At 37.6% G+C, this 27,586-nt stretch overlaps 1 long non-coding RNA gene across 11 annotated transcripts in view; it reads right to left on the bottom strand.

Moving 5' to 3' along the window:
• LOC142829565 (uncharacterized) overlaps positions 1-27,586 on the bottom strand; it is a 182,874-nt gene that overhangs the window by 92,439 nt on the left and 62,849 nt on the right. Inside the window, exon 1 of one of the 11 annotated variants that reach the window (XR_012904076.1) lies at positions 20,723-20,979. The exons of 3 other annotated variants lie outside the window; for them this stretch is intronic. This is a non-coding gene — a long non-coding RNA (uncharacterized LOC142829565). Of the gene's footprint in view, positions 1-20,722; positions 20,980-27,586 lie in introns of those variants that run through there. 7 more of the 11 variants (XR_012904075.1, XR_012904079.1, XR_012904081.1 and 4 more) reach the window with 7 other exon arrangements.

Raw genomic sequence — 27,586 nt, 5'->3', positions numbered from 1 at the left:
CCACCAAAAACAACCAGCCACTAATATAACTGATTTTTAAAACTAACAATTAGTACTTGACTACCAGGACTCCAAATGTGATAAGTTAACCAAGAAATCAGCTACATAGATTTTGTTATCAGGGAAGAAAGGTGCAAATACTGACAGCAGGAAAGTGACAGAGGGAGGACTGCTAAAAGTAATCCTCGCTCTTCCTCTGCAAAAAGGCAAATATGTTAAGCTTGAATAACAAAGTCAGGAGCACGTGTGACTTTCCTCAGTCAAAAGAATGTTCAGGCCTTTCATAGTGAACACAATTGCAGGTACTAGTTGATTGCAGACTGCAGATTAGAACTAACCAACATTTTCTGTCAGAATAAGCAGTTTCATGAAATTTAAACATTTTGCAGGAACATAATGTTTTAACAAAATATGTTATGTTTGATAGTAATTTTTTCCTATTCCATTTTGATATGGTAAAAGGATCTTATTTCCAGTTTACCATTTTGCACTTTTGGTTTTGATTTATATTTCATTTTATTTCAATATTGTTTTTATTACATTCAGTTATTTAAATATATGCAATATCTCGTAAGATGCGCTGGCATTATCCAAACAACTCAATATCACTGAAATGCACTGTTTCAGAATTTCCACTGGCATTTTGATTTTTCATTCCAATTTGAAATAAAAGCCAATCTTGAAATGTGAGCATTTCAAGGAGAATGGAAATGGTGATTTCCCCGGAGTTTAACTGTAGATGAAGGTAGGCAGGAAAATATGGCAGTTTTGCTCCTTCTAATATTCATTCCTATCTTCTTCCCCAATCCTTTTAATCAACACCGTTTTAAATGGCTCTATCTTTACGTTAATCACTGATCCTTCGTAACAGCAAATTTAAAGTTGCTTACATTAAAGTACAGGGAGTGGAATGCTGTGACCTTTTTCAGCAAGGTATGCAACAACTTTTTCCCATGCAAGGGATGACCTACAAAATGGTGCCCTCCATGTAGGGCATCCTTTCACACATGGTTATGCTGTACTGAAGACTATTTTGTTTCACACGCACATTTGGGGGCCAGATGAAATATCCTAGGGGTCTGGTCCAGCTGGACAACATGCACCTCATAAGTTCCCAGCACAAGGGCACAGTTGAAAAGAAAAGGGACCTGAATATAAGAACAGAAGAATGTACCTCTATCAGATCCACTCATCTCATAGCTCCTTAGTTGTCTCTTTTACAAGCTGAAAAAAAGCTGCTACCTACAACCTGTTATCAGGGAAGGAAGGTGCAAATACTGACAGCAGGAAAGTGACACAGGGAGGACTGCTAAAAGTAATCCCCGCCCTTCCTTTGCCAAAAGGCAAATATGTTAAACTTGAATAAAAAAGACAGGAGCACATGTGACTTTCCTCAGTCAAAAGAATGTTCAGGTCTTTCATAGTGAACACAATTGCAGGTACTGCTCTGGTTTCTTTACTTACTGGCTCCTTAGTCACAGAGGCTTGTGGCTTCCATTGGCTGTGGCTCGCCATTTGTAGCCAAGGGGAGTTGTGGGAAGCAGCAGCCCACAGCTCCCCTTGGCTGCAAACAGAAGCCAATGAGAACTGTGAAGCTCTGTGGCTGCGGAGCCGGTAAGTAAACAAGCTGGAGTGGCCTGGTAGCAGTTTTCTCAGAGTGGGTGCAGTTCCCCCGCCACACACAACACCCAAGAACATCAGTATATTTATGATATTTTATCTTTTTACTTACTTTGTCCTAATATGATGCCACAGTCCAGGCTACAGAGATTTGAATTGCAAATAGCACTAACACGTCCCAAATGTAAACAAACAAAATCAATAAAAGAGCACATTAATCCTTTAACTGGCAAGGCCTTATGGAAAATTCCTCCTAGTTAAGAATTATGAGGAACACTTTTGTAAGGGTCTGAGTCCACAGGTTTTGGTTTGATGCTGACGCCTCTGGAAACACAGGGTTTGGTATGTGGACCCGTAATATTCAAACCATGCATTTTGTGTCCAGGCCTATCCTTCTGTGTTAAGAGTGTACAAATATTAAATCAGTGGGAATTAGCCTGCCATTTGTGCTTCTGAAAGTCACCCCAATGAGCAGTTACAGTCTGACTTAAAGACATGCAGAGAGCAGAAATGATGAAACAGACATTACATATTTATAAGCTATTTTTCAACTTATCCTGAATTAGAAATAGGTATTTCTTTTGGTATAAAAGCTTGGTAGAGCAATTTGCACTATTAGAAATGAATATGAAGAAAATGTTTCAGTATCACTGTTGATTAACATTGTAGGAAAACATGCAGAAGAAGATGATGTAGCAAAGGAAAAAAAAAAGCCCTTTTGAGAAAGATCTAAACTAGCAAAGCATCTCTGTCAGAACTAGCAACCAATCTAGACTCACAGCTGATTACCATGAGTAGATGTCAGGTTGTTAAGGTGTACTCAGTTCTTGGTATGCAGCATTTTAGAAGAAGAAAAGCATTAGTATTTAATAACAACTATTCATGTCTAAGTGTGTAGAACAAGAATGATTTTGAAGCCAAATATGGGACTGATGAGACATATGGCCACAATATTCTGGCTTTATTAATAGTACAAGACTGCCTTTATCTAACTTTCAAAGTCCTGATTTAACAAGACTGTACCATATGCCAGTTCCTATCAGCTCTTTGTATCAGTAGAAGAGAAGGGAACAGGACTTTGTTGCGATAGTTGCAAAATAGCAGCCTATGCCACCTGCCTAATGTGATCATTTGCCAAGTTACACTCCACAATTAAAAAAAACAAAACATGTTAAATCAGTCCAGGGAAAACAAAATTTTATCTAGTATGGTTCTTTCCTTCCAGTGGTGAAAACTAATTGTAAAGCCAGTTAAGCCAGTCAATTGAGCAGGGCATACAGCTGCTTTGCATTAACAGAGCAGTGCCCAACAGCCAGAGCATTTTGATGAATCTAGCTCTTTTTGGGTACATGTACACTGACTATTTCAGGATACTTCTGGTATCCCAAAATAACTATTCCACGTCTTTGAAACAAGCGTTATTTTGAAATATAACAGGCTTGCTATTCCAATGTCCCTGTAAACCTTGTTGCTTGAGGATTAAGGGAAGTTTTGGAAAAGTGGTTTAAATTAATGTGAAATAAACTACACAACTTGTGTAGCTCAAATTGCATAGCTTATTTTGAGCTAAGTGTGCAGAGTAGACTCACCCTTTCTGCCCATCAGCTAAGAGAATAAAAACTGAACACCATATTCGACTCTATCTGATATTTTTAAAAGCATTGAAACCTGATGGAAACTTTGCCCAACTACATTAAGGAGGAGGTTGTCCCAGGGCACTGTTTCATTAAAAATTACTTGTGCAAAGAAAGAACAATTAGTATCTGTAATTTGGGCTCATATTTAATTGTTTTTATAAATGAAGAAAAGAATTATTTTTGCTGAATCTACAGAATTGGGTGCAGTGCTTTCTCCCTAGCTAATACAGCCATTGCAAACTACTGGGGAAGAAGAGATTAGCTTCATGTGATCCCCATTTCTTTGAGCACCTGTGCAAAGGAGAGATTGTGTGACTATTTGCTTGGGTGACAAACAAAAAGGAGAATCATACAGGAAGATCTGGATGATCTTGTAAATTGGAGTAATGGTAATAGGATGAAATTTAATAGTGAGAAGTGTAAGGTTATGCATTTAGAGATTAATAACAAGATTTTAGTTATAATCTGGGGACACATCAGTTGGAAGTAACAGAAGAGGAGAAGGACCTCAGAGTCCTGGTTGATCACAGGATGACTATGAGCTGCCAATGTGACATGGCCGTGAAAAAGGCTAATATGGTTTTGGGATGCATTAGGCGAGGTATTTACAGTAGAGATAAGGAGGTGTTAGTGCCATTATACAAGGCATTGGTGAGACCCCAGTTGAAATACTGTGTGCAGTTCTGGTCTCCCATATTTAAGAAGGATGAATTCAAACTGGAACAGGTACAAAGAAGGGCCACTAGGATGATCTGAGGAATGGAAAACCTGTTTTATGAAAGGAAACTCAAGGAACTTGGCTTGTTTACCTTAACCAAAAGAAGGCTATGGGGAGGTATGATTGCTCTCTTTAAATATATTAGAGCTGTGGTCACCAACCTGTCGATCATGATTGACTGGTCGATTGCGAGGCCTCGACCAGTTGATCACGAGGCGTTAGGGCACCCCCACCCCCCATTTTCTTCCAACCCCTGAGAAGCCCCACTACCTACCTCTAGTAGGGGCTTCCAGCGGGGTGGACGGAAGTCCTGTCTATCTTTCTTACACAGTGGAATTGTTTGCTTTTGGGCCCTTAACGTCCCTTTTAAATACTTCCAACTCTCCTCAGTTGTTTTTCCCTTCAGTCTTGCTTCCCATGGGACCTTACCTACAAGTTCTCTGAGCTTATCAAAATCTGTCTTCCTGAAATCCATTACCTCAATTGTGCTGGTCTCCCTTCTACCTTTCCTTAAGATCATGAACTCTATTATTTCATGATCACTGTCCCCCATACTGTCTTCCACTTTCAAGTTCTCAACTAGTTCCTCCCTATTTGTTAAAATCAAATCCAGAACAGCTTCTCCTCTGGTAGCTTTTTCAACTTTCTGAAACAGAAAGTTGTCTCCAATGCAGTCCAGAAACTTATTGGATAGCCTGTGCCCCGCTGTGTTAGTTTCCCAACATAGTTGAAGTCCCCCATCACCACCAAATCTTGGGCTTTGGATAGTTTTGTTAATTGTTTAAAAAAGGCCTCATCCACCTCTTCCACCTGGCTAGGTGGCCTGTAGTAGACTCCTAGCATGACATCGCCCTTATTTTTTTACCCCTTTTAGCTTAACCCAGAGACTCTCTACACAGCTATCTCCTACGTTCATCTCCACTTCAGTCCAAGTGTGTACATTTTTAATATACAAGGCAACCCCTCCTCCCTTTTTCCCCTGTCTGTCCTTCCTGAGCAAGCTATACCCTTCCATACCAACATTCCAATCGTTCGTCCCATCCCACCAGGTTTCTGTAATACCAATGATATCATAGTTGTATTTATTTGTTAGCAATTCCAGTTCTTCCTGCTTATTACCCATACTTCTCGCATTTGTATATAGGCATCTAAGATACTGATTTGATCTTGCCTCCCTGTTGTATGTCCTGAGTTTAGGTGTTATGTGACTTATGAGGTGCAAGACTCAGATCTGTTTTATTCTCTGCTAAGTTATGTTATTAATATCACTAACATTCAGGGGCTTCCTGCAGTACCAAGGTGGCGGCAAGAGGTGAAAACAGTGGGCAATCCTAAGGACATTGACAAGCTTTCTGGCATCTAGAGAAAGATAGCAGCAAGAAAAAAAAAATAGCAGAGGACAGTTGGAAGTTAGAGGGGAAAAAGGCATGTATTTTAGCTTCTATTCTATTCAGGACAAGATTCAATGTGAGGATAGGAGTGGCTCTTTTTCTAACTTATTCAGCAAAGAACTCCATTGAAAAAGTTCAAAGAATGTTAGAGGGAAGGATTTGAGAAGGCAGGTAGGAAAATAATGGCAGATGGATGGAGGGAAATCAAACAATTTTGCTGAATCTGTTTAAGATAAGTATCCAGTTCTGGTGGTGGGAGCTTTGAACCTTTGGAAAATTTGCCATTCACTAATGTATACATCATCAAAAAGTGTGTGCGTGCGAGACAGGAGAAAGAGGCTGATTTACTAATCTGAATCCTTGAAAAGACAAATTAATTGCAACGTGGCACTTCTCTGCAAACTAATATTGACATAGAGGACAGCAGGAAGAAATGAAGACAAGGAGGAATCCCCATAGCACTTACATGTCACTGAGGTCTACTAACTAATGTAAAGAGGCACTAAATTTGTTTGGAAAAAATAAATATATATCCTAACGGTGACTGCAATAATCAGAAGTTGCAGAGCTGTGTTAATCTGTATCTGCAAAATCAATGAGGAGTCCTGTGGAACCTTAAAGATTAATAGATTTATTTGGGTATAAGCTTTCATGGATAAAAACCTCTTTGTCAGATGCATCTTTTATCCATGAAAACTTATGCCCAAATAAATCTGTTAGTCTTTAAGGTGCCACAGGACTCCCCATTGTTTTTTTAATAATAATACACATTTTACAAGGATATCCCATTACAAATAGAAGATTTAGGCGAGATCAACGTTTCTCTGTATACATATATAAATGATTATAGCACAGACATCTGATTAACGCTGGGCAAATATTTTAAAAATATATATATTGGATATTCAAAACTATGTGTAATAACAAAAAGCGAAAGCCTAGGAAGGAAAAAAAAGATTGAAGGTACGTGCGCTCAGGGACTCCAACTGATGTTAATTAACTTTGAATAAGACCTATAATTCGTGAAAAACTGTTGTATAAAGACATCTTTTATACTTATAGATGCACCAGATTATTTGTCTTATAATGAAGTATGCAGAAGTAAGACTGATTGTGGTCACACCAGGCTCTTATGACAATGAGCTGTGCATCTGATCAGGAGGAAAAGTTTAAATAAATGGTTTATTTTTCACCTAGAAGGTCAACAAGATTAAATTTTCATTGCCCAATCCCTCCCCCCATTCCCTAGGCAATCCTATTGGAGTGTTCTGAAAAGAGATGCAAATAATAAAGCACTTGAACAGTACTTTGCATCATCAAACGGGTGTTTGAATATTTAATTAATGCAATGACACGCCAGAGGCTTAAGTTATACAACTTTAGAGCTCACTTGTGGCATTTATCTTGACTGCTGCATTTTTTTACACTTATATGACTTGAAAAAAGTTATATTCACCTGATAGGTTTTTTAACTGTACATGGGTTTAGGAGGTGTGGTGAAGGGATGAAACAAAATTGAACCTTGTGTGCGAATTGACCTAGCAAAGTCTGGGACTTAGGGTATCTGCAAAAAATTATACGATTAGAATTGTCACTAACACTTCCTGGAGCCATTAAACATGCACGTATCTGCCAGTGCATTTATTTGACAGCTCACAGTGAGCTCATTGGAAATGCTCTGCAGACCTTTTCTCACAGAAACAAAAGAAAGAGCAAGACAGCCAGCTACTGCAAAATGTATTCAAGGCAGAAATGTGAGACTTTAAAAAAAGAACAAGGCAGTGAAGAGAGTGAAAATGTTACGAAGCTGAATATTTTACCTTTCAAACATTTCATTGACGAGACTGTTGAAGAGACCAAAAGCTCAAGGGCTAATCTATAAAATGTTTTTCTATAGCTTGTCTCAACCACCATAAAATCAGTCTCATTAAGATGACAAATTCCATCTCTGCATCATTTCCTATATACGGGTGATCCGAGAATGGGAAGAGTGCAAGAACTTTGTGCTTCCATTCTCCACCCAGTCCTTTCCCATATTTGTGTCTCTTACAGGATGAGCAGGGATAAAATCAGTCCCTATGTTTCAGGAAGCATAGGAATTGTTCTCTCTATGAACCATTGGGATGGATGGACATTACTCCATAATTGCTTGGGGGATGGACATGGTCCCTCTCCACTGGCCTGCAGAGAGGGCCAGATGCACCGGAGAGTAAACTGCACCACTCTAAAGGATGTCCTGGCCTGCACATCTCACTATTGCACTGGTGAAATTGGGCACAATCCCTTTGTGTGTGTGTTCTCCTGGAATAGTGCCCTTAGAATTTAGCCCTTATTTTCTGAATAAATGTAAAGACATGCTGGCAGAGTGAGCCTCAAATAGATTTAGAGCTAGTAATAATTTCAGGAGCATGACAAATATTATTTCTTTAAACATATGGCATCATACTCATGGACCTGAAAATGCTGTTATAGCTATACTATTTTTCATTTCCAGAGCCCCTTGAGGGCTGAAATGTCAATAGAAATTGTCCAAAAACGGATGAAGATACAGTAATAGCCTCCCAAGTGGGATGGAAGAGTCAAAAGCAATGTCCTGTATTCTTGAAATTCAGTGGTACATCAATTCTGCGAATCTTCTGCTTAAATGAATGGCACTTATACCAAAGGCCCAACTAGTTATCTTTCAATCCTAAATCTCCCTTCACTTGTACTAGTTTTTCACAGGGGTAGCTTTATCATTAAATACATTTGACAGATTTTCATAAAGCTAGATGCCTAAGGTTATGCTCCTAATTAGTATTTACAGGTCTACTTCAGTGGGCTAACTTTCTAAAGTGCTGATAAGAAAATATGCAATGAAAACGATTTAGACTGAATAGCCAGCTAAATCTTTGTAATTTCTTTGGTGCAGAGACTGACATTTATTATATATATTTGTACAATTCCCAGCTTATTCACATTCTTTCCCAGTTACAAAGCCCCATAAAAAATTTCAGAATCCCCCATCTGGGAAAACTGAATGGGGCTCCTTACAATTCGGAGTTTCAGAATTATATGTTGTTCATCCAATTAGCCTTTGAATTGCTTCCCCAGCACTCAAATCACTGCCACAGTATCAAGCATCTATGTGAAGTATTCACCCCCTCCCCCATTACGGGTGCATCTGATTGCATCACAGTCTTCAGTATATTTATCCTCCGTACAACTCCATGAAGTAGACAAGTACCATTGTTTTCCATTTTACAGATAGAAATTGAGTCACAAAGAGTACAAGTGACTTCCTTAGGTTGAACAGGAAGTTTGAACCAGGAAGTTTGTGGCAGAATGAACCTGGGTCTGTTAAGTCTTAGGCTAGTAATCTAAATACTAGACCATGCTTCCTCTTTGGGAATCAAACAGTAATTTTATATGGTAATGAAACATATGAACACTAGGATCCTGAATCAATTCTCATGTTGCAGCTGTGTATGAGAAAAGAGAATCAGGCCTCCACGTCCTGCCCAAGGAAAAATATTTCATAGTGAATGAATTCTGCACCTCACTAAAGCAATTGAATTAAAACATTTTGAACTAACACAGAATCCACGAATGTTTAGTCTACCTTGAGCCTCCTCCATGTAATTTGGAAAGAACACAATATTCTTCATGCTAATGGAGTGAAGTTTGGATCTTAAAATTTCAATATGTTGATAAATACATTAACAAACTGTAAAATCGTTTTACTTCCACAATTTTGCTAGCACATCAGCAAACCAATATTTAAAGATGAACACATGCTATTTTAGGACGAAATGTTCTTAGATGTTGTCTGCTAAATCCCTATAATTAGCATGGCCCCGGAGAAAGTCATTTGGTATTTGATGAAACAGGGCATGAACTCTGCAGCGACGCAGGGAGGGGGAGAGAAGGGGGTCCGTAATGCTATCCAGAATGACTCTTGGAATTTTTAACTACTAGATAGGTTCTCCTTATCTAGGAAACTCAGGAGAGAGAGGCATTTGTCCAGTCTAATGACCTCTGTTAGCAGATTTATGCCACCTCCCTGAACACACTCCTCCTTCCCTCCCCATTCTCTGAAATTTAGTAAACCCTAAAATCTGTAAAGTTTATATTTAGGGAAAGAATACTGAATTAAACTGGTCAAGAAAACAACCCAGCAAAGCCAATTTTTCATTTTGTTATTCCCATTATTATTGTTCTGTCATTAAGAACACAGCACAGAAATATAACCTTAATGGGAGGGAGAAGGGAAGAATGAGTTGAAAAAAGTCATATCAGATACAAAAACCATCAAGCAGCTTAATAGGATTAAATTAAAAAATGTACAATAAAATAGACAATCTGATTAGGAAAATATAGACACTACCTCATTATCAAGAGCAGTCATTTCATTCTGAATGTGTTACCTAGACTTCTATTTCCCTTCACAAAGGCACAGAAGACAAGATGTGCCATCACTGTTCTTTCTAATCTCTCTCAACTTTGTGCAGATTTTTTCCATCCATGTGCCAAATAAATTTGAGTGCACCAAGACATGTGTGTATGTGCACCACCAGTAGAAACAAAAAAAACTAGCTGTCGGTGCTCTGCTAACCAGCTGTGCATCATTTGAACCCATCTTGAGTGGCTGCACAAGCATACATCTTGCAGGAACACGGTATATCACTATAATTTTTCTTCAGGTACAATAATTTATTTTTCATAGTTCAAGTGACAATAACTGTCACCAGTAGCCTTATTATAGAACTATTTCAGATTCAAATGTTAAACACTTTAGTATGGATGTCAGACTGTTGTTATTCTGAATGAGTCTTCACAGTTACAATCAATTAAAATGGGATGGATTTAAATTTTATACTGTGATGTTGGTCAGGTTTGTAAAATGAAAACTAGAGACTGGTTTGGAAACAGGTCCCATTTTATGCACTATATTATTTTAATTTAAGGGGTCTGAGTATGGGTGGGGAGAGGGAGAAGAAGAGAAGGTTATAAAGGAACAGTGGATTGAATGAAAATTTCAAGTTTAGCACTTTTCTAATATTATGTCCTAAGGGGTGCATGCTGCAAAGAAAATGATCACACATGTCAGGTGAGCAGCAGCCCAGAATGAGTAAAAAGTTACCTATTATATTAAGGACTAACTCCTTGATTAAATGTAGCCTCAAAACAAATAACTTCTCTCTGTGTTAACTAGCCTAATTAATCTTCATGTTAGATTAACTTGATAAAACATTGACCTAATTTAGGATTAAAAGATTACAAGTAACATTTTCAGCTGAAAGATGTAACATGCCTCGTGTCAACACAGTAATGACAGAATTAACCCTGCCAGCCCTCTTGAATCAGTGCATTAGATGTTGCTACTTCAGCAGGGTTTAGATGGTCTGTTAATGACTGCAGTACAAAAAAAGGGCTAATGCTGAAACATTCACAGCTTGAACAGACTCACATAGGTCAGCCATATACTAAGGGAGGCCAGAAAGTCAAAAGGGAGTATGATCAAGCATACTACACTTAGACTCTGAAAATGTGCCAGCTGCTACTCATCAAGTGTATTCTACAGTCAAATATGTGTTTGGCTCCAATAATAAAATAAATGGGATTGAAGCTCTTTAACTTTTTAAAATTAATAAAATAAAGGAAACAATGGTGAAGTTTGCTTCTACCTCAATATCATAGAATCCTAGGGCTGGAAGAGACCTCAGCAGGTCATCGAGTCCACCCTCCTGCCCAAAGCAGGACCAACCCCAACTAAAAATCGGACTTAAAAACCACTAGGGATGGAGATTCCACCACCTCCCTAGGTAACCCATGCCAGTACTTCATCACTCTATTAGTGAAAGAATTTTTCCTAATATCCAACCAATATATATGTATGTATCATGGATGTCAAAAACATAAAGCTAGTTCAGTGGGAAAAAATTAAAAACTAGACAATAGATTTGAGCAGTATGAGAGACAAACTGTTTCAAAATATGAAAATTGCACCACAGAAGGAGCAAGGAAGAGACAGAAGTATGGATGATGTAGACTGGTGACAGGGGACCAATGAGACTATTCTCTGGATTGATAGCCGGATAAGGACCCCTCGTCCCCCAAGTCTAACCTTAAGTAAGTCCAGCTTCTGAAAGGAAGATATAAAATATTTTAAACATGGGGAGCCAATGATTTTAATGTATTATCCATTTATTGTGTGATGCTATGATGAATTAACATGCCAGATTATATATAATCATTATATGTAGACTAGAGTGAAATTGTAGGATTACAGTGGTATAAGACTGACCAATATCTAAAGGGTATCATATTAGATATCTAAATAAGGATTGCTGAAATGCAAGACTTGTTGGCTGAGGCCTGCAAGTTTTTAGCTTAGCTATTTTAGCCGTGGAGATAAGAAATGCTGACATAAGTAAGTGACCAAAGAATGCCCTAAAATTATGGAAAAAAAGATGCCAACTGGTAATATTGTGAAAAACAACCTGAAAGATTAATTGGAAATCATAAAAGATGCTATAAAGACACATCGGTCTCTAACATGCACCTTAAACACAGGATACAGGTTGCGCATCAATGTCAATGAGACTATAGTGATAGAAATGTAGCCGTGTTAGTCTGTTGTAGCTGTTAGTCTTTAAAGTGCTACATAGTCCTGTATTTTGTTTCAATGAGAATATAGAAAACCTAAGACAGGGATGGGGAACCTTTTCTGGGCTGGGGCCCAGCCTAGTAGATTTTGTGTGCTCCAGCCCCACAGTGGAGGATATGGAGACGTGCCAGCGTGGGCTGTGGGCGGGGCCCTGATCCAATGCTCGGGTGCCGGATCAGCCAAGCTGGGGGCCACAGCCGACCCCTGGGCATGAGGTTCCACACACCTGAAAGAAATCGGAGTCCCTTTTGTTTCTAGGGGACAACAGACCAATAAGGAAAAAATGAGTTGTCCCTTCATGTACATGTGCAGAATGTAGGTATAGACAGAATCACATTTCAAAACAGGGGTGCTGAGAGAAGGAAAACTGAGATTGTATGGGTAAACTTTATCAGGAACCACGTATTTACAGATGATCAATCCATGAGAGAACCATGAGCCTCCAGCACTATCAAGGGGGATGTGGATATGTCTATAGTTATTATTGAACAGATAAGGAGTTATGAATGTCAAAGCATACACAACTTTGTTAGTAATTTTAATAAAAAATTGATAAATATAATAGTGGACCTTGTTCTTGTGATTGCATGTGTTACTAGCCTATGGTTTCACATGTTCCTATGAGCTCTGGACCTAAAATGACAGGCCATAACTCTGCTGAACTTGAGACTGTAGTCATTAGACCAAAACAAAATGCAGAAAAGGTCTTTCTTCCTTAGTCAGTTAATCTTTTTTTTTTTTTTAAACAATTTCCACAATGTTGTAGTATTATTCTTTGGCTAATTTTGGAGGATTCATTATTATTATTATTATTGTGCAAACTTTACAAAAGCTTAATATATATAATCTGGCCTGCCTTAAACAAGAGGATAAACAGAGGAATTTTTTGTATTTATTTCCATTAAAACCCTTTGCCTCTTGATAATTTATTGCTGTAGTTATAGCTACACATTATGACATTTTTTTCCTAAATTAAAAAAGGAACAGGATATTGAAGTTTTCCTAAAACTACTATTACTAATGTCCCAAAACAGAGTATTGTGAGGTGTTTTATTATATTCTGTCATTTACCATAAATTCATGAAAAAGAAATCAAATTCTTAATCCCAGTTTGGTCAGTCAACTTGGCACAATAGAGAGAGGTTTTGAAAGCTGAGTAACAGAATTACCAGCATTTCTCTTGCTTTTTTTCTTCTCTACTAACAGATTGTAGCCATACCAAGCTTTGCTGCAATTCTCATCAGGTCTTAAAAGCTACTTAGGGTGGCTACTAGGTCAGTATGCAGATGGGAAAATATAAAGTAGCACTTAGATGTTGTCAGTGATTCACCAGACAGGAAGCCTTACAAAAACCAAATTGCATGGTAATGGAGAGAACGGTATGCTGAATGTGCTTTTTGGTTGGAAATAAAACTGAGGTCTTGACCATCACTAATCATTAGTGAGGCCATTATATTCTTATGGAAGTCACAGAGAACATTGGAAGCATGAATATAAATACATTCTATGAAATCTTGGAAACATCTTTAAAAATACATTTGATTAAGCTTCCTCACCAAGTGGCGTTACAACCTAGTGTGTGAGTTTGCAATGCCATGTAGGTTTGGCCTATCTATCCTGTCTGTCTCCATCTAGTGAGGAATGGGTGGGAAAAGGCAGGTTGGTGCTGCAACCCTCTTGCTTTCGGTCACAATGCTTGGAACAAGGAACCATGTTCAGCCCTGTGAGACAGGAGTCTCTGCTGTGGGGTAGGCATCTTCTCCAGTTCCCCTATTAGTTCCATGCATTACTTTCCTCCTTCCCCCACCAGCTCTGTGAAATGTAGGAAAACTTTCTGTGCCAAAATTATATCTTTAGTCATTTAATACCCCATTGCACTCTAACAGCCAGGTTGTTAAACCTGGGTTCTGGACAAAATTCCAATTTCCAAAATTCTAAATCTCTAATTACACTGCCTGTACCTACACATCTCTACAACTGCCATTAGGATGGGTTTTCTATGCTGTCCTGTAAATTTGCTGTGTTATTACTTTATGTAGCTGCATTTTAGTGATAAATGAAGCCACACCCATGCATATTTGCATGGCTATTTGTAAATTGCTTTTGAAGCACTCAGAATGAATATATTCTGTATATGAGGACTCTGTCCAAATAGTCAAATTTGTGAATGCAGCGGACATGATTTTGCACACCAATTCAGTGACTATCTAAGCAATAATGGTAATTATGCAGGCAAATTGTACAGTCACGCTGAAAACATGTATAATGGTGTAATGCATATACATTTTTTAAGATTCTGGATCTATATTAGCTGTCATAGGGAAGAAAATATGATTTTGAAATGTAAGACAATTACTTTAAGTTGCTGTTGTACAAAAATGAGCTAAAACTGAGAGGATTACATTTATTGGCATGCTTTGTTTTCTTTGTGCTACAATCCCAGTTTATGGCTAACTGTGATGCCTCAGTGTATATTGTACTGAGAGCTGCAGGTATATCAGAGCCCTGTGGGAGCCTAGAATAATTCAGCAGCAGATACAATTAATTCCGTCTTTAAATAAATAAATCCCACTAAAATGTCTCTATTTATATATAAAGTGGTTTCTCCTCTCCTGCCATTTACACACCCTTAAATAAAAGATATTTATTCCTGTGAGGAGAATTGAGACTGTTCAAAATGGCTTCATTTTTGTTATCAGGAAAATACAGGCCTGTAGCTCACTTTCATTCTGACTGCCTTGTGCCAGGATATTAAATTAAGTCTCCTCCCTCTTCCATTAAGTGGTTAGCTTTTAGTCAGCCCTCAGTGCTGAAGTTACTTTGAGTGCATGTTGAGTTATTAACTTTCGCCTTACTTGGATTTATTGCTAAAGTTTTTGTACTCTTAAAAAACAGAAATTCTTTTGGTGGCAAACCATTGTAAAGGCTTAACTTTTCAGAAGTATTATTCTTTATTCTAGATCTGAACTTGCTTTCACTGACAAAAGGGATCCCCCCCCATTTAAGTTAAATGGGAATGGAACCTGCTTCGCTACCCACGCTGTCACATTTACCAAGAAAAATAGTTTGTGACAATCATCTATGTGACTAGATAAAAGCAATTAGTGTCATTAATTATATCCACAGTAGAATTAACCACTGCAGCCAGTCTAAAATTTCTCAAAATTTAAATGAAATAAGAAAAATCAATGATGTTTTTGTGAATTCCCCTATTCCTGCCATTATTTACCGGCTGCTACCCCTAGTCATTGAACACAATATCCAATAAATGGAGAGCTTCATAAACACTATTTTGTCCTCTCAATCCATCTGTGAAAGAATGATATTCTCACATTACAAAAGGGGCAAGTGAGGCACAGAGTTTAAATAATTTGTTCCAGGTTACATAGCCAGTCAATGTTAGAAGCAAGAGTAGAATTGAGTGACACCAGTTCCAAAGACTTAAATTCAAACGAACACTTATGCATATGTTTAAACTTATACTTATGAGTAGTCTCCTTGATTTCAAAATTAACCATGTTTTCTTGAACTGATGGCTCTCTTTAAACCAGGTCTCCTCTCCAGCTAGTCAACATGTATTTTCTGAAAAGGCATAGAGAAGATTTACTTTATTCATTTGTGATCTCATGGTTGGAAATAAAGATACATATTTTATAATTTTAAAATTGTGATTTGAGGCCAAATCATCCCTTCCATGTTCACAGATTGAGGAAGAAGGGGGCTAGGGGCTAGCATGAGATAGCAGAGGAGTGCTGCAGTGTTCTTCCTTCTCCTAACCCTAAGAAAGTTTCTCCATGGCAGCTCTAAAGAGTCTGGAGTCCATACATGGGAGAGGGAAGGAGCATGGTTGGGGGATAGCCACTGCATGCAGCATCAAACCCAGCACCATGAATTCTTGAGTTTGTTAAACTGTCAACACTTAATTTAGATGGATTATCTGTGTACTTTAGGGTACGTCTAGACTACAGAGCTTTTCCCGGATACTGGAGGTATCCCAGAAAAGCTCTGCCATGTCCAAGGAATGGATGGAAAAGCAGACGTGTTTTTTTCAGCATCCTTGTAAATCTTGTTTTATGAGAAAGAAGGGATGTTCCGAAAGAGGAGTTTTTTCCTGACATTTGGCCCTGTGTAGACAGGTCAAATGTCGGAAAAGCCTCTTTTGGAAGAAAAACTGAAAAAGATATGCACATTTTTCCGACTTTTCGTAGTGTAAAGTGCTATGTTAAGAGGCAATTCTTGCATCAGTGGGCACAAGGTGATCCCAGAACCTGCACTGTCAGGAACCCAGACCCAGTGACATAAGACATCCATGTGGATGGTTTTAAAGTGCCACAAATCCTTGAGATTCTATCAATTTCTGTGGGAGACACTACAGGTTGAATCTCTGTAGTCCAGCATGCTCTGGTCTGGCAACATCCATGATCTGGCATGATTTTATTTAGCTGGATGTCCACTTATGGGTGTGGCCACGTTTCCCACAGTCCCATACAGTCTGTTTACAGCTACCAATTCTGGTGCTCAGTTTGCTGTTTTTTAGCGCTATTTTACCCTTAAACGTCTTCTAAGTGTCCAGTAATCAGTCGAAGTGTTGGTAATGCTGATAGACAATATGATCTCCCGGTCTGGGAAATTCTGTGATTCAGCACTGGTCAGGTCTTGAGGATGCTGGACTAGAGAGATTGAACTTGTTGTTTAGGCGAGGGAATTCTGCCCTCTTCCCCCAGTCAGTTCCATAGAAACAAGGGGGATGAAATAATGTTTAAGAATGGTAAATTTCCAGGAAAATTCTGAGTGTTCAGCTCAGTTTTTCTTCCCTGTCTGGGAACAACCTACCCAGGACTTGATCTGGCCTTTTGTTCTCAAAGCCTGCAATTTAAATGCTACATATGTTCTACTGCTTTATAATCTCTTTCTGTCCATTTAAAACCAATATGTGCTGTGTTAACATTACCTATGCTCTAAAAAGTTTTGGGTGCTCAAAAGCTATGCGTGTCAAACAGCATACACGGTCTGCCTTATAAAGAAGCAAAATAAAAAGAGTGGATGAGAAAGTCAGCAAGGTTTTATAGGAATCATCTTTGAGATTATGACTCTCCACATTAGAAAGTTATTTCAGTGTCTCCAGAAGAATTCAAAAAATGTTAACATTCAAAACTGTGAGTACATTTAGTTTGTACCAATGTTGTCTTCAGCCACAGTCTCTATTTGATTTTTAAACTGCATTTACACAATGTATCTCAAAAATTGTTTACACCAAAGAATTTTGATACAAGTAGACGAGACTGATGCATGTCATTATTCCTAATTTTCAAGTAAGGCTACATCTACACTGCAAAAAAGGTGTTCTTAATATACATTAGCTAACGGGAATGGAAATAGCAGTGAAGATTTAGTTAGTAGGCTTTTAAATTCAGTTTAGCAGCTCAAGTTAATGTGCTGAGAGGTCTGTCTGGACCACTCAGCACCCTGCGTCTGAACGAGGGTACTAGCTAGAGTCTCAGCTGGAGCTGCAAATGCACACAGCTACTTTTAGTGTGCTAGCTCAAGCCCAACTAGCATGAGTCTGTCTATTCAGGCTGGGAGTCTTGCTCTCAGCTGTAGTGTAGTCATTTTCTAGGAGAGCCCTGAGTTGAACTTGAGCTGATAACCTGACTTAAAAGCCTAATTGCTGTGTTTTTTTAAAACTGAGTTAGCTAACCTAAGATACAAATGCACATTGATTTGCAGTGTAGATATACTCTTAGCGAACTATTAACTGGTTATATTGTTTTGTTGGCTAGATTCCGTTTTGCCACTTTATTTGATTATCTTACTACTCCATTACTGTTCTTATACTGTATGCTGGAGTGGGGAAGAAATATAAAGGGATGTCTCTCTCCTCACCTAGACTAAAGACTTGTTTGTTGGGGCGTGTGTGTACGCGTAAGCCTTTTATGATCTAGATTCAGCCAAACCCAAAACAATCACAGGAAAACTGGAAGGTTATGTAAATGCAGATTTCAATCTTTTCCACAAAGAGGTGAGGCACACATCTCTCTTTATTAATCCACAAATCTCTTTTCTTTTTTTTTTAAATGGTATTACGGCAGGTAAGGAGGAAATTAATTTAACAAAGTATCACTCATTTTAAAAAGTACAAACAGATAAATAACAATTATATATAAAATTGACACCTTGTAACTTCTTATATCTGTTGCCCCTGTTTCTTCCAATAAGATCTGCTTGTTTACTGAGAAAACGTTTTATTTATTTTAGTTAGAGCAGAGTGAATATACCTAAAATATTTTCCAAGACATTTGCTCAAATAGAATTAGTGTGCACTGATGTTTATGTCACTTTTGTGGTCACTTTCCATAAATTATAGAGCAAACAAAATTACTAGCAGGAATGTTCACAGAAGCAGCACATTTTAGGTGAATAGAAAATATTTAAACACATAAATTAGACATTAAACATGTGAACTTGTTTGCAAGGGATACATTAATTGATCAGAGAACAGAAACATACTATGTTATTTATTTGCCCTATCAAAACTAATTAACACATCTCAGATTTCATATATTCAATGTATGCAACCGCTTATGGATGGAATTCAAACCACAAATTATTGTTGTAAAATATCTGTCAAACTATTTCCAACAGTGAATAAGTGTGAGAAAAAAATTACAATCTACTCATGGATTGTTCACAAGCAGAAGAAGAGTTGAATTTCAATGCATAAATTATTTGCTGCATGTTCCTAGATGACCTTCGTTATTCTTGCAGAGCCAATACATGTCTGAAAGAATGAGTTGTATTTTAGTCTGTCGCATGCAACAGGAACAAAATAGTTCTACTTGGCTCCAATATACAGAATTACTATTATTAGTCATGGGGTGTTATTTTAAGAAGTGGAAAACATGCTTCTTTATTTTCAAATTGTTGAGTTTGCCATATAGTATTGGCATTTGGTAGGGGAGAGGGGAATCAAATTTTTAAGTTGTAACCTGAGTACGTTTATTAAAGAATTGAAAAAGGCGTCCATGCTGACATCTTAACTGTCAGTCATTCTCCTTATTTTGATTGCAATTTAAATGCGCCCTCTTTGACAAGTTATATGTGTTAGTTGCGTTATTCCCATTATGAAATAAAAACTGCATTAGTCACCTTGTGAAAAATGAGACCTGATTGAAGTTTACAAATATTTGCTGGAGACCATTATTCACTGGCTTTGTCTGTAGCCAAAGAAGTCACTGCTAACTAATAGCAAGGATGACCATTTTGTCAGGGACTAATACAACAGCATGACAGTGACATGGACAAACACTATTATAATGAAAAATGATGCAGGTCTTTCTTGAAAAGGGCATGTAAATTGCATTGTATGTCTTCCCACCTACACCACTGAAACGTGTGACTCACGATCTCAAACTTGTAGTACAGTAATGAAATAGTTACTGAAAAAATCAGAAAGTCACTTTTATTGTTCATCAATAGTATCTAATTCTTTTTGCTGAATTACAATACACTGCTCCTCAAGTTGAAATTATCTACGCAAAGTGGAACTACAGAATAAAAAAGCCTGAAAATTATACTGAACGTCACACTCAAGAGACACATGCTTCTCAACCCCCATCCCTCCACAGAAAAGTACAGGTGTTAAAAGTTAAGTTTTCTAGATATTTTCCCTTTATCTTATATTTTATTAATGCAATTTCATATCTGTCTTACCATCTGTCACAAGAAAGAATAGATATAGAACAGTGGCAAATTCACGTTACAGATACTGTCGTGGGATAACAAAGAGAAAAGTTAATGGACACGGATTTACAAATTATTAATGATTTTTCTTGTCATTTCAAGAAAAATGAAAGCTATGCACGCTGTCTCTCTCCCCAAACAGATTGCATTTTATTCCTCTGCAGTTTGTCCGTCAGGCTTCACTCTGACAACATAATCCAAAACTAATCCAGAGCATTCAGTTTTCCTTGTTGGCTCTCATGCACACTGCTTAGACAAATCCTGCTACCTGTCAGCCCTCCTGTGTGTGCCAAACAGGCTGCCAGGTTAACCCCTGGGGAAGCTGAGAGACCTGCTGACTTAACCCCTGCTTCCCTTCAAATAATCCACTGTAAATACATAGAATGTTAACAGGCTAACTGCTCTAATCAGGGCTGGATCCCTTAAAATCTGTTTCATACACAGCCCTTAAGAACTAGGGATCTGAGCACCACTGCTGGAAGAGGAAAGGCACTGTTTCCAATAACACAAGCTCTAAGCAGATGGATAGGAAATACTGAAACATTTTAATCCCCTAAAACAGTTTGTGAAAATATACACATCACTTCACTGGGCCACCTCACTGCTTATAAATTCTTCCAAATTGTCAGAACAAAGTAAGACAGAGCCATAAAAGAAATCCTAAATCCGTTATAATTTAGATTCACATCCACTCACTTTCTCTCCCCCTGTTGTTTTTGCCAGTCATTATTAAAAATTAACTCGTGTGTACTTAGCTTTGTTTTTTTAAGGAGCCTAAAATTGTACATATATAGAAGCAATAACAGAGTTCAATACACAGCAACATTTACAAACAGGGTTTTAAAATAATGTTGAGATGTAAAAGTATAGAATTATTTTGCACCAGTACTTAAAACAATTCATTCCTGATATATCAAACCTGAAATACAGAGAACAATTTCAGTTTACAAGTCTTAAAGATACTCACTCTTTATTTATTTATTTTTTTAAATTCCTTGTCCTCATTGGAATTCAAGGCACATCTGCTACTGCAGCATCAACAATCCACAGCAGAAAATAACTTGGGCGAGCACGGCATACCAAGGAACACTTAAAAGCCACACTAAGCTTAGCCACATGAGAAATGTAATAAAACATCACTCAGCTCATTTAATGTTTGGAAGGCATGATGTCCCGGTTAATATCTGGAGTGGGGGAAGGGTAGAGTAAGTCATGGGAGGGTTCCTGAACTCTGCCACAAACAAAACTGGGAAGGTCTATTGTGACTTCTGATAAGAACATTTATTTTACTTGAATTAAATTTCAAGGCATTCTCTTAAGAGGAAAAAAAGGGTGACTATTCTTTGCCTTCCCCCTTTCATATTTATATATGGACACACAAAAAACACACACACTCCTCAGCCTCTGGAGTCCTTCAAAACATTTAAATTGTGTTATAAAGACTTACTAGCACTGCTCTTATATAAATTTGTGGAGCTAATAAACAGACATTAAACAAATCAACAAATCTAGAGATATTTAAAATAATCCTCTCAACTAAAAGGGTTCACACTTGAAGGCCATTCTGACTTTCAAGAAATTACTGGTTCTATTACTATTCCCAGTTTTCAGTACAGTGAACAGATCTGAAGCTGTAAATTTTTAAGTTCACTCACTTTACTATTTTTACATCTTTACAATGTCTTTTGTATTTCTAAGCAACATCAACATAATTTTGCAATGTACATACATTTTTATATAAATTACTGCTTATTTAAAATAACATTTGACAAAAATAGTGAATGTGATCTCTTAATTTGCATCCTCGCATCTCAAAATGATTATCTCGTTGACAGAAAAATTCAATGGAATGTCAGACGATTGTCAATTCCCAAGAAGACAGACTATGTTCATTGGGGAGCAGGCAGGAGCTTATGAAATGTATCCCTGTATGTGATAATGCTGTTCTCAGAGTTACAAATTAATTTTATTTGCTTTATTTTTAAACAGGCACTTGTTAGAGTATTTGTACAAAGAAATTAAATAATAAATGTAAAAAATTACAAAATGGGAAATGTAACATGAAATAAGGTCTCAATGGCAAAACTTCCATTGACTTCCAGGGGACCAAATTTCATTGTCAGGATATTCAAGGCACTAGCTGACTCAGGCCATGTACTCACTAAGCAGAAGATGGATGCTGCCGTGATCAATCTTTTGGGCTTTGATTTAGCGGGTCTAGTGAAGACCCGCTAAATCAAACTCAGAGGGCACCCCAAGTGGTGGTCGGTACACTCCCGCTTCTGCAAGGAGTAAGGGAAGGTGGATGGCAGGGAAACTTGAACTAAGGTACATCAATTCCAGCTAGGTAATTAACTTAGCTGGAGTTGCGTATTTGATCTTCCCTTTTAGGGAAGAAAAGGCCTCAATTCTAACGATATTAATACAGAACAAAATGTTTTTCAAATTAAGTTCTTCACAGTAACAAAGCTCAATATTGTATGTAATATATTGATGTAAAATCCTGTTTAATTGGTTAACTGATTAAATATTACATTTAACTGGTTAACTGATTAAAGGGGTATTGACGGTGGCAGTCCCAGCCAGTGGTGTTCACAGGCTCCCTGTGGACAGAGGCTACTCCAGATGCTGAACAGCTCCTGCCTGTGGAGAGTCCAAACCTGCCACAGACAGAGGCAGCTCCAGACCACCGGAACAGGTCCTGTCCACAGCTGCCCCTCCCCCCACCTCCAAAGGGGCTGAAGCAGCAGGGAATTGCTTCAGCCCCCACCGGTTAATGGTTAACCAGAACTGGTAAGCATCACCTGTAAAGGGTAATCCTTACCAGTTAACCTTTCATAACCCTAGTGTGGAATGCATTTAGATGTGAGTGCCATTTATTAAAAAAATATATTTAATATCTTAGTCTGATTCCTATAAAGCAAATTATTGACATAACGTTTTCCTAGTTATCTTTTAATAAATATGCATTGTGCAAATATGCCTTAGCCCTGATTAAATTCACACAGCACAAAAATTCTTTAGAGAAGAGCAACAGATGGCTACTCTGCTAATCAAAATACAAAGGCCTACAAGAATTAAACTGAAACTATGAGAATTGTTGATCAAAAAAAAAATCTTACTTGTGGTTGCCAAAAGTTATTCAGTCTTCAGGGATGCTAAGGAAATTAATTTAAAGATAACCCTACACTGCAAATGCCTGGACTTAAGCTGAACTTCTTTGCTTTTGTACTTAACATTGTATACTAGGGCAGTAATGCACAAACAGTATTTGCAGAAGGGCTTTACGAGCACTACTAAGGTGACTCTGTGGAGCTATACATCAGACCTAACCTGGGCATCCACTCAGAAATGTAGTTTTGAGATGTGTGATAATCCAAATATACAGGCTCAGATGTTTACATTACAGTTGTTTAAAATATGATGATTAACGTGTAACTAATCAATATATTACAATCCAGTGTTGACAATTCCAGGTCATTTGTTGATCATTTTTCCTTCATACAACACCAGCTGGGAGATGTTTTCCTATTATTGATCTTGCCACTTATCAGCTATTCAAAACATTTTTCTTTATAGTTGGTACAAAATCTAAACAATGTAGATCTGGTTCATTAACCTTCTGGACATTTGGCAATAGGGAGAGTGGAGAATGAAGAAGAAAAGCATTCCAAGTTATTTAGGTTTTGATTCTGACTAAGACATTCTAAAGGGGGAAAATATATCAACATTCAAAACAAGCACTTTAATGGTCTTTGGACCAGGCTCTCTTTAAATCAAGATGAAAATGGGTATTCAAAAGTAGAAAAATAAATATAATTCATATAATATAAGGGTAAGCAATCCCTGATAATACCCTGCAAAGAAACAGTAAACATTGTTATTTTTTCCTAAACATAGTTTGGCTTGAAGGTTCAGATCTAGAAGTCTAGATGTTAGCAACATAATTTGAAAGTACACAAAAATTGGGAGATTATGTTTGTCACAGGTTAAATCTCAGAGTAGTGGTTGACCGAAAGGTTCATGAACCTTGAGTTTACTGTAAATATGAGCTAATTAATGGTTTGAAGCTGAAATAATTCAGATTGGATTCAGTAAATGATGCCATGAATGACCCCAAAAACAGATCTAAGTGAAATCTGAGCTGGGGTGCCCTGACATGAAATGTGAGAAAATATTCACATGAATTTCTAAATTTGACAATAGTTCAGTTTCCAGAACTATGATACAGGCAGATACTCTCCAATTCCACCTACCCACAAAATCTCTCTGTCTCTTCAAACAATTTAATTCTAACTATGTATAAAATTAAAAACCACCACACACCTTTAATCATGATAATTTTATATACTATAAAAGTCTAAGAAGTTTAAATTATACATTTAGAAATGTGAACATACTTAAGACACGAGTGGAAAACTGCAACATCTTGGAATGCACTCCAAAAACTGGTTCACCAAGCTATCTTTCTCGCTTCATGAAATATCTTCTAAAAAAGCAGTTTACTTGGTGAAGCCTCATTTGACTGGATGTCCTTTGGGGAGGTCTTTTTGTTCTGTGTTTCTACAGAATCTAGAACAATGGTCCAGGACAGGCAGCAAAGTAAAAGCTAACCATAACCTTCAAGATGTGCAGGCTGAATGTGGCTGACTGAAAAATAACCCATGTTCTTAATATTGCTAGCTACCTCTTTTCTCTCTCTCCCCCCTGCTGTCTGTTTCTTTAGATCCTGCTTTAATGTTATCCTACACCACTTTGAAAAAAGGGCAGTCCATGCACTTTTGACTACAAGGCACCTAGCACACCTTTGTGTGCTCAAAAAAAATATTTACAAGCAAACATCATCTCAGCAGTCCAGCTAAGAAGAAGAAGAAGAAGAAGAAGAAGAAGGACAGACTGCACGATATGCTGGAGTCATGTTCGTGTTAAGGGGAGGGAATGGGCGGGTCACAGACAGATGCTGTAAATACTCTCTGCTGTCATTTATTCTGACACATTCTATGCATTTCTGATAACCTGAACACTGAATAGATGCTGAGATAAGGCTTCTCTTGCCACAACTTGTACTTTCCAAAATAGCAACACAATTTTAAAGAGCAATAACATGAACAGTACGTACTTGGCAAATCATCTTTTTTTTTGGCTGAATGTAACATTCAGCTTGACTCTCCTTTGCCCTCTTTCATTAATTTGCTCCAGCAGAGTCTGACCATTCACGGAGGAAGCTTGGCAGCTGCAAGAATCCAAGTGTCAAGCTCTGGAATGAAGTTTTCCAGCAGTGGAAAACTGGTTGTTAATTTTGACTCATGGATTTGGCTAATTAAAGCAATACATATTAATATCACTGGCAATATCTAGCAAGACAGATCTGTATGTACTAATTAGATGTTCAGAATTCCATTATCTGTGTGCCATCACTGGAACACATTCTTCACAGGGTTTTCAAAGCTCCACTGAAGAAACAAGAAATTTGTCAGGACCAGATAACCTGGGCAGGCGGGTTTTTTTCTGTGTATTTTTTCTCCCAAGTAGTAAATCTATATGTAAAATGCTACTCTGTAGGCTTACTCTACTTTAACCCAGCTAAAATTGTCCTCTTCTTTCTGAAAGAACCAAGGAAAAGATTACAAGACACTAAGATTGCTAATACCTCCTTACCCCTTTCCTAGCACTCCTCATGGGTCATACAACTGCATCTCAAGTTCTTGTCTGTGTTTCAGAACCATACGGGAATAGCAAATTAAGAATCTTTTGATGAATACTTTTGGCTGTGTTCAACAAACATCCAAATGGATCCAATATTTTTAAGCTGAATTTGTTTTCATTTCATTAGTACAGAATAAACCTGTTCATGCTTTTATGTTTTTGAGAGCAAAAATTAAAGAATTATGTGAATATAAAATTGCATAGACTAGAGTAAAGATAATAAATGGGGACATGAGCAGCATATGGAAATACAAAATCAATTTCTACCCTGTTACATCAGTGTAAATCTGCAGTAGGTCTGTTATTTCATATTGGAAGTATTTCAAAATTACACTGGTGCAAAATGAGAGAACCCTTGACCCTAAGAAGATTACTATGATTGATTTATATAAATCAATCAAACTATATTTGCCATAGTGAAAACATAGGAGGCCAAAATTTTCCTCTTAAGATACATTCACAGTATATTATGTGTCTGAACTTGGGTCCTTTTATATGTGCTGCTGTTCAAATATTTAGTCAGTTCTCCAGTGAGATTTCCACCATATTCAGAGGGGTAACATTTCAAATAGTCCTTTGGGGGCGGGGGGGGGGGGGGGAGGGGGAAAAGGATAAAAAAATTACAAGATGTACTATGTATGTTGCGCAGCCAGAAAATATAACAGTTTTGGTCTGATCAAGACCTATTCTGTTGTATTTGTGCATATCAGGAATGAAATATAATTTGTCTTTAAATCCCGGGCCAAATCACTTAAAGATTTGAAATTAAAACTGCATAGTGCTTGTCATGCATGGCTAGAAGGGGTAACCAGTTCAGTCTTTGCTATACAGTCTGATTGGTGTTCATGTGGATGACATTTTAATATTATCCTGGAAGCTTAATTATAAAGGATTATTAACAGCTCATAAGAGAATTGAACTGAGATAGGGTCACAGAGAGTGGAATATTATGAGCGGCCTAATCTTTGACCACTCTCTCTCTATTATTTTGGAATCTTTACACCAAAAGAACTACAGACAAATCTGTTCAAGAGAGACACCTTTTTTACCCCCTTTTCATCTAAAATGGGCTATCAGTGTGTCTCCTGATGCACAGTGCAGAGTACACAGTGTAGCTTTTTGGTGGTCACAGATCCCCTTTCTGTTTGGAAGAATTGTGGCAATCCTGGGCACTATAATGTTTAAGAGACAGCATGTGTGAAAGACATTTAGAGTCATGATACATTTTAGAAAAGTAATATGCACGAGTGTGTCTCTACATAGGAAGGTAAGATATGAGCAGGCTTTCAGTAAATTGGTAGAGGTCGTTAAGGTTTTTTTTCCCCAGTTGACAGGAGTGGTCAGAATACAAGCAACACTGTTTTTTGTAAGGGGACGGAGTGCAGCCTTAAAATAGCACTTATGTTAGCTTTTGTCACATTAACTGTGGGAACTCTGGTGGAAATACATTTAGGTACTTGACTATAAGTTCAGAGATAAGCCTGGCTGATATTGTGAACAGCTCAGCCTGAGAGGTAAATTGCATGCAGAAACTAAACATGACAGCCTAAGATAAAACACTTATTATGATTAATTCCAGAAGATGTAACAGGCTTTACTTACTGCAGTCCCAGGAAATCTCAGTTCTACCTGATAATGTTTACAACTCCAGTTGCATTCACAAGGCACCCCCATGCTTTCATACTAGTTGGCCACTTATCTGCGAAACTTCTCGCCAAAGCAAATTTTAACTTCTATGTTATTAACGCAAGGGCTTTAACAGATTTACAAGTTAAAAGGATTTTAAGCACCCATTAAAAGCCTAAAGCAGGCTGACAGCAAGACAAATTTTTAAAAAGGCCATAATTGCTACAGACATGCAATGTGACTGTCTTCTTACGAAAAGCTTACACTATAGCGATTGTTAAATAAACATTAACTCTTGTGGAGGACTCTTGTCAGGGTCACTCTAATTTCTATAGTCTCTAACACATTTATTGAAGTGATCATGTTATGATACTATATTCTTCGTCCTAGAGGTAGAATATTTCAGTACTGCATGATACAGGGGAAATGGTTATTTACTATCAGGATAAATAAATGAAAAACTTTTGCTGGCTTAACTTTGACATTTATTCTAGAAACT

Source organism: Pelodiscus sinensis, chromosome 5 (assembly GCF_049634645.1).
Source record: "Pelodiscus sinensis isolate JC-2024 chromosome 5, ASM4963464v1, whole genome shotgun sequence".
Classification (NCBI taxonomy): domain Eukaryota; kingdom Metazoa; phylum Chordata; order Testudines; family Trionychidae; genus Pelodiscus; species Pelodiscus sinensis.
Note: the sequence above shows the minus strand (reverse complement) of the source record. Positions and strands in the feature narration are given on the sequence as shown.